Genomic DNA, 13888 nt, shown 5'->3' with positions numbered 1-13888 from the left:
TTGATGAAATTGTGACCCCGGGGCTTAGGGATTTTTTCAAAAATAAAAATTCTGCCGGTTAATTTGTCGAGGTCTGATTTTTTTTCCGGTGATAAAAAGCCTCCTGTTTCGACTGCCAAACCTCTCAGGGGAGCATTTGCAACCTTTTGGCAGCATTTTTGTTTGAATGGCTGAAAGTCATATTTTTGAAGAAATTGTGACCCCGGGGCTTAGGGATTTTTTCAAAAAAATCTTTTTCTGTCGGTTAAGTTGTTGAGGTCTGATTTCTTTTCCTGTGATAAAAAGCCTTCTGTTTCGACCGCCAAACCTCTCAGGGGAGCATTTGTAACCGTTTGGCACCATTATTGAGTGAATTGCCGAAAGTCATATTTTTGATGAAATTGTGACCCCGGGGCTTAGGGATTTTTTCAAAAATATCTTTTTCTGCCGGTCAATTTGTTGAGGTCTGATTTCTTTTCCTGTGATAAAAAGCCTTCTGTTTCGACCGCCAAACCTCTCAGGGGAGCATTTGCAACCGCTTGGCAACTTTTTTGAGTGAATGGCCGAAAGTCAGATTTTTGATGAAATTGTGACCCCGGGGCTTAGGGGTTTTTTCAAAAAAATCTTTTTTCCCGGTTAAGTTGTCGAGGGCTGATTTCTTTTACTGTGATAAAAAGCCTTCTGTTTCGACTGCCAAACCTCTCAGGGGAGCATTTGCAACTGTTTGGGACCATTATTGAGTAAACAGCCGAAAGTCAGATTTTTGATGAAATTGTGACCCCGGGGCTTAGGGATTTTTTCAAAAAAATCTTTTTCTGTCGGTTAAGTTGTTGAGGTCTGATTTCTTTTCCTGTGATAAAAAGCCTTCTGTTTCGACCGCCAAACCTCTCAGGGGAGCATTTGCAACCGTTTGGCACCATTATTGAGTGAATTGCCGAAAGTCATATTTTTGATGAAATTGTGACCCCGGGGCTTAGGGATTTTTTCAAAAATATCTTTTTCTGCCGGTCAATTTGTTGAGGTCTGATTTCTTTTCCTGTGATAAAAAGCCTTCTGTTTCGACCGCCAAACCTCTCAGGGGAGCATTTGCAACCGCTTGGCAACTTTTTTGAGTGAATGGCCGAAAGTCAGATTTTTGATGAAATTGTGACCCCGGGGCTTAGGGGTTTTTTCAAAAAAATCTTTTTTCCCGGTTAAGTTGTCGAGGGCTGATTTCTTTTACTGTGATAAAAAGCCTTCTGTTTCGACTGCCAAACCTCTCAGGGGAGCATTTGCAACCTTTTGGCAGCATTTTTGTTTGAATGGCTGAAAGTCATATTTTTGAAGAAATTGTGACCCCGGGGCTTAGGGATTTTTTCAAAAAAATCTTTTTCTGTCGGTTAAGTTGTTGAGGGCTGATTTCTTTTCCTGTGATAAAAAGCCTTCTGTTTCGACTGCCAAACCTCTCAGGGGAGCATTTGCAACCGTTTGGGACCATTATTGAGTAAACAGCCGAAAGTCAGATTTTTGATGAAATTGTGACCCCGGGGCTTAGGGATTTTTTCAAAAATAAAAATTCTGCCGGTTAATTTGTCGAGGTCTGATTTTTTTTCCGGTGATAAAAAGCCTCCTGTTTCGACTGCCAAAACTCTCAGGGGAGCATTTGCAACCGTTTGGCAGCATTTTTGTGTGAATGGCCGAAAGTAATATTTTTGAAGAAATTGTGACCCCGGGGCTTAGGGATTTTTTCTAAAAAATCTTTTTCTGTCGGTTAAGTTGTTGAGGTCTGATTTCTTTTCCTGTGATAAAAAGCCTTCTGTTTCGACCGCCAAACCTCTCAGGGGAGCATTTGCAACCTTTTGGCAACTTTTTTGAGTGAATGGCCGAAAGTCATATTTTTGATGAAATTGTGACCCCGGGGCTTAGGGATTTTTTCAAAAATTAAAATTCTGCCGGTTAATTTGTCGAGGTCTGAGTTCTTTTCCGGTGATAAAAAGCCTCCTGTTTCGACTGCCAAACCTCTCAGGGGAGCATTTGCAACCTTTTGGCAGCATTTTTGTTTGAATGGCTGAAAGTCATATTTTTGAAGAAATTGTGACCCCGGGGCTTAGGGATTTTTTCAAAAAAATCTTTTTCTGTCGGTTAAGTTGTTGAGGGCTGATTTCTTTTCCTGTGATAAAAAGCCTTCTGTTTCGACCGCCAAACCTCTCAGGGGAGCATTTGTAACCGTTTGGCACCATTATTGAGTGAATTGCCGAAAGTCATATTTTTGATGAAATTGTGACCCCGGGGCTTAGGGATTTTTTCAAAAATATCTTTTTCTGCCGGTCAATTTGTTGAGGTCTGATTTCTTTTCCTGTGATAAAAAGCCTTCTGTTTCGACCGCCAAACCTCTCAGGGGAGCATTTGCAACAGCTTGGCAACTTTTTTGAGTGAATGGCCGAAAGTAAGATTTTTGATGAAATTGTGACCCCGGGGCTTAGGGATTTTTTCAAAAATAAAAATTCTGCTGGTAAAGTTTTTGAGGACTGATTTCTTTTCCTGTGATAGAAAGCCTTCTGTTTCGACCGCCAAACTTCTCAGGGGAGCATTTGCAACAGTTTGGCAACTTTTTTGAGTGAATGGCCGAAAGTCAGATTTTTGATGAAATTGTGACCCCGGGGCTTAGGGATTTTTTCAAAAATAAAAATTCTGCCGGTAAAGTTTTTGAGGACTGATTTCTTTTCCTGTGATAGAAAGCCTTCTGTTTCGACCGCCAAACCTCTCAGGGGAGCATTTGCAACCGTTTGGCAACTTTTTTGAGTGAATGGCCGAAAGTCAGATTTTTGATGAAATTGTGACCCCGGGGCTTAGGGATTTTTTCCCAAAATTCTTTTTCTGCCGGATAAGTTGTCGACGGCTGATTTCTTTTCCTGTGATAAAAAGCCTTCTGTTACGACCCCCAAACCTCTCAGGGGAGCATTTGCAACCGTTTGGCGCCATTATTGAGTGAATTGCCGAAAGTCAGATTTTTGATGAAATTGTGACCCCGGGGCTTAGGGATTTTTTCAAAAAAATCTTTTTCTCCCGGTTAAGTTGTCGAGGGCTGATTTCTTTTCCGGTGATAAAAAGCGTCCTGTTTCGACTGCCAAACCTCTCAGGGGAGCATTTGCAACCGTTTGGCAGCATTTTTGTTTGAATGGCTGAAAGTCATATTTTTGAAGAAATTGTGACCCCGGGGCTTAGGGATCTTTTCAAAAAAATCTTTTTCTGTCGGTTAAGTTGTTGAGGGCTGATTTCTTTTCCTGTGATAAAAAGCCTTCTGTTTCGACCGCCAAACCTCTCAGGGGAGCATTTGTAACCGTTTGGCACCATTATTGAGTGAATTGCCGAAAGTCATATTTTTGATGAAATTGTGACCCCGGGGCTTAGGGATTTTTTCAAAAATATCTTTTTCTGCCGGTTAATTTGTCGAGGTCTGATTTTTTTCCCGGTGATAAAAAGCCTCCTGTTTTGACTGCCAAACCTCTCAGGGGAGCATTTGCAACCGTTTGGCAGCATTTTTGTGTGAATGGCCGAAAGTAATATTTTTGAAGAAATTGTGACCCCGGGACTTAGGGATTTTTTCAAAAAAATCTTTTTATCCCGGTTAAGTTGTTGAGGGCTGATTTCTTTTCCTGTGATAAAAAGCCTTCTGTTTCGACCGCCAAACCTCTCAGGGGAGCATTTGGAACCGTTTGGCACCATTATTGAGTGAATTGCCGAAAGTCATATTTTTGATGAAATTGTGACCCCGGGGCTTAGGGATTTTTTCAAAAATATCTTTTTCTGCCGGTTAAGTTGTTGAGGTCTGATTTCTTTTCCTGTGATAAAAAGCCTTCTGTTTCGACCGCCAAACCTCTCAGGGGAGCATTTGCAACCGTTTGGCAACTTTTTTGAGTAAATGGCCGAAAGTCAGATTTTTGATGAAATTGTGACCCCGGGGCTTAGGGATTTTTTCAAAAAAATCTTTTTTCCCGGTTAAGTTGTCGAGGGCTGATTTCTTTTACTGTGATAAAAAGCCTTCTGTTTCGACTGCCAAACCTCTCAGGGGAGCATTTGCAACCGTTTGGGACCATTATTGAGTAAACAGCCGAAAGTCAGATTTTTGATGAAATTGTAACCCCGGGGCTTAGGGATTTTTTCAAAAATAAAAATTCTGCCGGTTAATTTGTCGAGGTCTGATTTTTTTTCCGGTGATAAAAAGCCTCCTGTTTCGACTGCCAAACCTCTCAGGGGAGCATTTGCAACCGTTTGGCAGCATTTTTGTGTGAATGGCCGAAAGTCATATTTTTGAAGAAATTGTGACCCCGGGGCTTAGGGATTTTTTCAAAAAAATCTTTTTCTGTCGGTTAAGTTGTTGAGGGCTGATTTCTTTTCCTGTGATAAAAAGCCTTCTGTTTCGACCGCCAAACCTCTCAGGGGAGCATTTGGAACCGTTTGGCAACTTTTTTGAGTGAATGGCCGAAAGTCAGATTTTTGATGAAATTCTGAACCCAGGGCTTAGGGATTTTTTCAAAAAAATCTTTTTTCCCGGTTAAGTTGTCGAGGGCTGATTTCTTTTACTGTGATAAAAAGCCTTCTGTTTCGACTGCCAAACCTCTCAGGGGAGCATTTGCAACCGTTTGGGACCATTATTGAGTAAACAGCCGAAAATCAGATTTTTGATGAAATTGTGACCCCGGGGCTTAGGGATTTTTTCAAAAATAAAAATTCTGCCGGTTAATTTGTCGAGGTCTGATTTTTTTTCCGGTGATAAAAAGCCTCCTGTTTCGACTGCCAAACCTCTCAGGGGAGCATTTGCAACCTTTTGGCAGCATTTTTGTTTGAATGGCTGAAAGTCATATTTTTGAAGAAATTGTGACCCCGGGGCTTAGGGATTTTTTCAAAAAAATCTTTTTCTGTCGGTTAAGTTGTTGAGGTCTGATTTCTTTTCCTGTGATAAAAAGCCTTCTGTTTCGACCGCCAAACCTCTCAGGGGAGCATTTGTAACCGTTTGGCACCATTATTGAGTGAATTGCCGAAAGTCATATTTTTGATGAAATTGTGACCCCGGGGCTTAGGGATTTTTTCAAAAATATCTTTTTCTGCCGGTCAATTTGTTGAGGTCTGATTTCTTTTCCTGTGATAAAAAGCCTTCTGTTTCGACCGCCAAACCTCTCAGGGGAGCATTTGCAACCGCTTGGCAACTTTTTTGAGTGAATGGCCGAAAGTCAGATTTTTGATGAAATTGTGACCCCGGGGCTTAGGGATTTTTTCAAAAAAATCTTTTTTCCCGGTTAAGTTGTCGAGGGCTGATTTCTTTTACTGTGATAAAAAGCCTTCTGTTTCGACTGCCAAACCTCTCCGGGGAGCATTTGCAACCGTTTGGGACCATTATTGAGTAAACAGCCGAAAGTCAGATTTTTGATGAAATTGTGACCCCGGGGCTTAGGGATTTTTTCAAAAATAAAAATTCTGCCGGTTAATTTGTCGAGGTCTGATTTTTTTCCCGGTGATAAAAAGCCTCCTGTTTCGACTGCCAAACCTCTCAGGGGAGCATTTGCAACCTTTTGGCAGCATTTTTGTTTGAATGGCTGAAAGTCATATTTTTGAAGAAATTGTGACCCCGGGGCTTAGGGATTTTTTCAAAAAAATCTTTTTCTGTCGGTTAAGTTGTTGAGGGCTGATTTCTTTTCCTGTGATAAAAACCCTTCTATTTCGACCGCCAAACCTCTCAGGGGAGCATTTGCATTCGTTTGGCAACTTTTTTGAGTGAATGGCCGAAAGTCAGATTTTTGATGAAATTGTGACCCCGGGGCTTAGGGATTTTTTCAAAAATAAAAATTCTGCCGGTAAAGTTTTTGAGGGCTGATTTCTTTTCCTGTGATAGAAAGCCTGCTGTTTCGACCACCAAACCTCTCAGGGGAGCATTTGCATTCGTTTGGCAACTTTTTTGAGTGAATGGCCGAAAGTCAGATTTTTGATGAAATTGTGACCCCGGGGCTTAGGGATTTTTTCAAAAAAATCTTTTTCTGTCAGTTAAGTTGTTGAGGGCTGATTTCTTTTCCTGTGATAAAAAGCCTTCTGTTTCGACCGCCAAACCTCTCAGGGGAGCATTTGCAACCGTTTGGCAACTTTTTTGAGTGAATGGCCGAAAGTCAGATTTTTGATGAAATTCTGACCCCGGGGCTTAGGGATTTTTTCAAAAATAAAAATTCTGCCGGTAAAGTTTTTGAGGACTGATTTCTTTTCCTGTGATAGAAAACCTGCTGTTTCGACCACCAAACCTCTCAGGGGAGCATTTGCATTCGTTCGGCAACTTTTTTGAGTGAATGGCCGAAAGTCAGATTTTTGATGAAATTGTGACCCCGGGGCTTAGGGATTTTTTCAAAAATAAAAATTCTGCCGGTATAGTTTTTGAGGACTGATTTCTTTTCCTGTGATAGAAAGCCTTCTGTTTCGACCGCCAAACCTCTCAAGGGAGCATTTGCAACCGTTTGGCAACTTTTTTGAGTGAATGGCCGAAAGTCAGATTTTTGATGAAATTGTGACCCCGGGGCTTAGGGATTTTTTCAAAAAAATCTTTTTCTGCCGGTTAAGTTGTTGAGGGCTGATTTCTTTTCCTGTGATAAAAACCCTGCTGTTTCGACCCCCAAACCTCTCGGGGGAGCATTTGCAACCGTTTGGGACCATTATTGAGTGAATTGCCGAAAGTCAGATTTTTGATGAAATTGTGACCTTAGGGATTTTTTCAAAAAATCTTTTTCTGCCGGTTAAGTTGTTGAGGGCTGATTTCTTTTCCTGTGATAAAAACCCTTCTATTTCGACCGCCAAACCTCTCAGGGGAGCATTTGCATTCGTTTGGCAACTTTTTTGAGTGAATGGCCGAAAGTCAGATTTTTGATGAAATTGTGACCCCGGGGCTTAGGGATTTTTTCAAAAATAAAAATTCTGCCGGTAAAGTTTTTGAGGACTGATTTCTTTTCCTGTGATAGAAAGCCTTCTGTTTCGACCGCCAAACCTCTCAGGGGAGCATTTGCAACCGTTTGGCAACTTTTTTGAGTGAATGGCCGAAAGTCAGATTTTTGATGAAATTGTGACCCCGGGGGTTAGGGATTTTTTCAAAAAAATCTTTTTCTCCCGGTTAAGTTGTTGAGGGCTGATTTCTTTTCCTGTGATAAAAAGCCTTCTGTTTCGACCGCCAAACCTCTCAGGGGAGCATTTGTAACCGTTTGGCACCATTATTGAGTGAATTGCCGAAAGTCATATTTTTGATGAAATTGTGACCCCGGGGCTTAGGGATTTTTTCAAAAATAAAGATTCTGCCGTTAGAGTTTTTGAGGGCTGATTTCTTTTCCTGTGATAGAAAGCCTGCTGTTTCGACCGCCAAACCTCTCAGGGGAGCATTTGCATTCGTTTGGCAACTTTTTTGAGTGAATGGCCGAAAGTCAGATTTTTGATGAAATTGTGACCCCGGGGCTTAGGGATTTTTTCAAAAAAATCTTTTTCTGTCGGTTAAGTTGTTGAGGGCTGATTTCTTTTCCTGTGATAAAAAGCCTTTTGTTTCGACCCCCAAACCTCTCGGGGGAGCATTTGCAACCGTTTGGGACCATTATTGAGTAAACAGCCGAAAGTCAGATTTTTGATGAAATTGTGACCCCCGGGCTTAGGGATTTTTTCAAAAATAAAAATTCTGCTGGTTAATTTGTCGAGGTCTGATTTTTTTCCCGGTGATAAAAAGCCTCCTGTTTCGACTGCCAAACTTCTCAGGGGAGCATTTGCAACCGTTTGGCAGCATTTTTGTGTGAATGGCCGAAAGTAATATTTTTGAAGAAATTGTAACCCCGGGGCTTAGGGATTTTTTCAAAAAAATCTTTTTCTGTCGGTTAAGTTGTTGAGGGCTGATTTCTTTTCCTGTGATAAAAAGCCTTCTGTTTCGACCGCCAAACCTCTCAGGGGAGCATTTGCAACCGTTTGGGACCATTATTGAGTAAACAGCCGAAAGTCAGATTTTTGATGAAATTGTGACCCCGGGGCTTAGGGATTTTTTCAAAAAAATCTTTTTCTGCCGGTTAAGTTGTTGAGGGCTGATTTCTTTACCTGTGATAAAAAGCCTTCTGTTTCGACCGCCAAACCTCTCAGGGGAGCATTTGCAACCGTTTGGCAACTTTTTTGAATGAATGGCCGAAAGTCAGATTTTTGATGAAATTGTGACCCCGGGGCTTAGGGATTTTTTCAAAAATAAAGATTCTGCCGGTAAAGTTTTTGAGGGCTGATTTCTTTTCCTGTGATAAAAAGCCTGCTGTTTCGACCACCAAACCTCTCAGGGGAGCATTTGCATTCGTTTGGCAACTTTTTTGAGTGAATGGCCGAAAGTCAGATTTTTGATGAAATTGTGACCCCGGGGCTTAGGGATTTTTTCAAAAAAATCTTTTTCTGTCGGTTAAGTTGTTGAGGGCTGATTTCTTTTCCTGTGATAAAAAGCCTTCTGTTTCGACCCCCAAACCTCTCGGGGAAGCATTTGCAACCGTTTGGGACCATTATTGAGTAAAGAGCCGAAAGTCAGATTTTTGATGAAATTGTGACCCCCGGGCTTAGGGATTTTTTCAAAAATAAAAATTCTGCCGGTTAATTTGTCGAGGTCTGATTTTTTTTCCGGTGATAAAAAGCCTCCTGTTTCGACTGCCAAACCTCTCAGGGGAGCATTTGCAACCGTTTGGCAGCATTTTTGTGTGAATGGCCGAAAGTAATATTTTTGAAGAAATTGTAACCCCGGGGCTTAGGGATTTTTTCAAAAAAATCTTTTTCTGTCGGTTAAGTTGTTGAGGGCTGATTTCTTTTCCTGTGATAAAAAGCCTTCTGTTTCGACCGCCAAACCTCTCAGGGGAGCATTTGCAACCGTTTGGGACCATTATTGAGCAAACAGCCGAAAGTCAGATTTTTGATGAAATTGTGACCCCGGGGCTTAGGGATTTTTTCAAAAATAAAAATTCTGCCGGTTAATTTGTCGAGGTCTGATTTTTTTCCCGGTGATAAAAAGCCTCCTGTTTCGACTGCCAAACCTCTCAGGGGAGCATTTGCAACTGTTTGGCGGCATTTTTGTGTGAATGGCCGAAAGTAATATTTTTGAAGAAATTGTGACCCCGGGGCTTAGGGATTTTTTCAAAAAAATCTTTTTCTGCCGGTTAAGTTGTTGAGGGCTGATTTCTTTTCCTGTGATAAAAAGCCTTCTGTTTCGACCGCCAAACCTCTCAGGGGAGCATTTGCAACCGTTTGGCAACTTTTTTGAATGAATGGCCGAAAGTCAGATTTTTGATGAAATTGTGACCCCGGGGCTTAGGGATTTTTTCAAAAATAAAAATTCTGCCGGTAAAGTTTTTGAGGACTGATTTCTTTTCCTGTGATAGAAAGCCTGCTGTTTCGACCCCCAAACCTCTCGGGGGAGCATTTGCAACCGTTTGGGACCATTATTGAGTGAATTGCCGAAAGTCAGATTTTTGATGAAATTGTGACCCCGGGGCTTAGGGATTTTTTCAAAAAAATCTTTTTCTGCCGGTTAAGTTGTTGAGGGCTGATTTCTTTTCCTGTGATAAAAACCCTTCTATTTCGACCGCCAAACCTCTCAGGGGAGCATTTGCATTCGTTTGGCAACTTTTTTGAGTGAATGGCCGAAAGTCAGATTTTTGATGAAATTGTGACCCCGGGGCTTAGGGATTTTTTCAAAAATAAAAATTCTGCCGGTAAAGTTTTTGAGGACTGATTTCTTTTCCTGTGATAGAAAGCCTTCTGTTTCGACCGCCAAACCTCTCAGGGGAGCATTTGTAACCGTTTGGCACCATTATTGAGTGAATTGCCGAAAGTCATATTTTTGATGAAATTGTGACCCCGGGGCTTAGGGATTTTTTCAAAAATAAAGATTCTGCCGGTAAAGTTTTTGAGGACTGATTTCTTTTTCTGTGATAGAAAGCCTGCTGTTTCGACCCCCAAACCTCTCAAGGGAGCATTTGCAACCGCTTGGCAACTTTTTTGAGTGAATGGCCGAAAGTCAGATTTTGATGAAATTGTGACCCCGGGGCTTAGGGATTTTTTCAAAAAAATCTTTTTCTGTCGGTTAAGTTGTTGAGGGCTGATTTCTTTTCCTGTGATAGAAAGCCTGCTGTTTCGACCACCAAACCTCTCAGGGGAGCATTTGCATTCGTTTGGCAACTTTTTTGAGTGAATGGCCGAAAGTCAGATTTTTGATGAAATTGTGACCCCGGGGCTTAGGGATTTTTTCAAAAAAATCTTTTTCTGTCGGTTAAGTTGTTGAGGGCTGATTTCTTTTCCTGTGATAAAAAGCCTTCTGTTTCGACCGCCAAACCTCTCAGGGGAGCATTTGCAACCGTTTGGCAACTTTTTTGAGTGAATGGCCGAAAGTCAGATTTTTGATGAAATTGTGACCCCGGGGCTTAGGGATTTTTTCAAAAATAAAAATTCTGCCGGTAAAGTTTTTGAGGACTGATTTCTTTTCCTGTGATAGAAAGCCTGCTGTTTCGACCACCAAACCTCTCAGGGGAGCATTTGCATTCGTTTGGCAACTTTTTTGAGTGAATGGCCGAAAGTCAGATTTTCAATGAAATTGTGACCCCGGGGCTTAGGGATTTTTTCAAAAATAAAAATTCTGCCGGTAAAGTTTTTGAGGACTGATTTCTTTTCCTGTGATAGAAAGCCTTCTGTTTCGACCGCCAAAGCTCTCAAGGGAGCATTTGCAACCGTTTGGCAACTTTTTTGAGTGAATGGCCGAAAGTCAGATTTTTGATGAAATTGTGACCCCGGGGCTAAGGGATTTTTTCAAAAAAATCTTTTTCTGCCAGTTAAGTTGTTGAGGGCTGATTTCTTTTCCTGTGATAAAAACCCTTCTATTTCGACCGCCAAACCTCTCAGGGGAGCATTTGCAACCGTTTGGCAACTTTTTTGAGTGAATGGCCGAAAGTCAGATTTTTGATGAAATTGTGACCCCGGGGCTTAGGGATTTTTTCAAAAATAAAAATTCTGCCGGTAAAGTTTTTGAGGACTGATTTCTTTTCCTGTGATAAAAACCCTTCTGTTTCGACCGCCAAACCTCTCATGGGAGCATTTGCAACCGTTTGGCAACTTTTTTGAGTGAATGGCCGAAAGTCAGATTTTTGATGAAATTGTGACCCCGGGGCTTAGCGATTTTTTCAAAAAAAACTTTTTCTCCCGGTTAAGTTGTCGAGGGCTGATTTCTTTTCCTGTGATAAAAAGCCTTCTGTTTCGACTGCCAAACCTCTCAGGGGAGCATTTGCAACCGTTTGGGACCATTATTGAGTAAACAGCCGAAAGTCAGATTTTTGATGAAATTGTGACCCCGGGGCTTAGGGATTTTTTCAAAAATAAAAATTCTGCCGTTTAATTTGTCGAGGTCTGATTTTTTTCCCGGTTATAAAAAGCCTCCTGTTTCGACTGCCAAACCTCTCAGGGGAGCATTTGCAACCGTTTGGCAGCATTTTTGTGTGAATGGCCGAAAGTAATATTTTTGAAGAAATTGTGACGCAGGGGCATAGGGATTTTTTCAAAAAAATCTTTTTCTGTCGGTTAAGTTGTTGAGGGCTGATTTCTTTTCCTGTGATAAAAAGCCTTCTGTTTCGACCGCCAAACCTCTCAGGGGAGCATTTGCAACCGTTTGGCAAGTTTTTTGAGTGAATGGCCGAAAGTAATATTTTTGAAGAAATTGTGACGCAGGGGCATAGGGATTTTTTCAAAAAAATCTTTTTCTGCCGGTTAAGTTGTTGAGGGCTGATTTCTTTTCCTGTGATAAAAAGCCTCCTGTTTCGACTGCCAAACCTCTCAGGGGAGCATTTGCAACCGTTTGGCAGCATTTTTGTGTGAATGGCCGAAAGTAATATTTTTGAAGAAATTGTGACGCAGGGGCATAGGGATTTTTTCAAAAAAATCTTTTTCTGTCGGTTAAGTTGTTGAGGGCTGATTTCTTTTCCTGTGATAAAAAGCCTTCTGTTTCAACCGCCAAACCTCTCAGGGGAGCATTTGCAACCGTTTGGCAACTTTTTTGAGTGAATGGCCGAAAGTCAGATTTTTGATGAAATTGTGACCCCGGGGCTTAGGGATTTTTTCAAAAATAAAAATTCTGCCGGTAAAGTTTTTGAGGACTGATTTCTTTTCCTGTGATAGAAAGCCTGCTGTTTCGACCACCAAACCTCTCAGGGGAGCATTTGCATTCGTTTGGCAACTTTTTTGAGTGAATGGCCGAAAGTCAGATTTTTGATGAAATTGTGACCCCGGGACTTAGGGATTTTTTCAAAAATAAAAATTCTGCCGGTAAAGTTTTTGAGGACTGATTTCTTTTCCTGTGATAGAAAGCCTTCTGTTTCGACCGCCAAACCTCTCAAGGGAGCATTTGCAACCGTTTGGCAACTTTTTTGAGGAAATGGCCGAAAGTCAGATTTTTGATGAAATTGTGACCCCGGGGCTTAGGGATTTTTTCAAAAATAAAAATTCTGCCGGTAAAGTTGTCGAGGGCTGATTTCTTTTCCTGTGATAAAAACCCTTCTGTTTCGACCGCCAAACCTCTCAGGGGAGCATTTGCAACCGTTTGGCAACTTTTTTGAGTGAATGGCCGAAAGTCAGATTTTTGATGAAATTGTGACCCCGGGGCTTAGGGATTTTTTCAAAAAAATCTTTTTCTCCCGGTTAAGTTGTCGAGCGCTGATTTCTTTTCCTGTGATAAAAAGCCTTCTGTTTCGACTGCCAAACCTCTCAGGGGAGCATTTGCAACCGTTTGGGACCATTATTGAGTAAACAGCCGAAAGTCAGATTTTTGATGAAATTGTGACCCCGGGGCTTAGGGATTTTTTCAAAAATAAAAATTCTGCCGTTTAATTTGTCGAGGTCTGATTTTTTTCCCGGTTATAAAAAGCCTCCTGTTTCGACTGCCAAACCTCTCAGGGGAGCATTTGCAACCGTTTGGCAGCATTTTTGTGTGAATGGCCGAAAGTAATATTTTTGAAGAAATTGTGACGCAGGGGCATAGGGATTTTTTCAAAAAAATCTTTTTCTGTCGGTTAAGTTGTTGAGGGCTGATTTCTTTTCCTGTGATAAAAAGCCTTCTGTTTCGACCGCCAAACCTCTCAGGGGAGCATTTGCAACCGTTTGGCAACTTTTTTGAATGAATGGCCGAAAGTCAGATTTTTGATGAAATTGTGACCCCGGGGCTTAGGGATTTTTTCAAAAAAATCTTTTTCTGTCGGTTAAGTTGTTGAGGGCTGATTTCTTTTCCTGTGATAAAAACCCTTCTATTTCAACCGCCAAACCTCTCAGGGGAGCATTTGCAACCGTTTGGCAACTTTTTTGAGTGAATGGCCGAAAGTAATATTTTTGAAGAAATTGTGACGCAGGGGCATAGGGATTTTTTCAAAAAAATCTTTTTCTGCCGGTTAAGTTGTTGAGGGCTGATTTCTTTTCCTGTGATAAAAAGCCTCCTGTTTCGACTGCCAAACCTCTCAGGGGAGCATTTGCAACCGTTTGGCAGCATTTTTGTGTGAATGGCCGAAAGTAAAATTTTTGAAGAAATTGTGACGCAGGGGCATAGGGATTTTTTCAAAAAAATCTTTTTCTGTCGGTTAAGTTGTTGAGGGCTGATTTCTTTTCCTGTGATAAAAAGCCTTCTGTTTCAACCGCCAAACCTCTCAGGGGAGCATTTGCAACCGTTTGGCAACTTTTTTGAGTGAATGGCCGAAAGTCAGATTTTTGATGAAATTGTGACCCCGGGGCTTAGGGATTTTTTCAAAAATAAAAATTCTGCCGGTAAAGTTTTTGAGGACTGATTTCTTTTCCTGTGATAGAAAGCCTGCTGTTTCGACCCCCAAACCTCTCGGGGGAGCATTTGCATTCGTTTGGCAACTTTTTTGAGTGA

Source organism: Podarcis raffonei, chromosome 5 (genome assembly GCF_027172205.1).
Source record: "Podarcis raffonei isolate rPodRaf1 chromosome 5, rPodRaf1.pri, whole genome shotgun sequence".
NCBI lineage: Eukaryota > Metazoa > Chordata > Lepidosauria > Squamata > Lacertidae > Podarcis > Podarcis raffonei.
Note: the sequence above shows the minus strand (reverse complement) of the source record.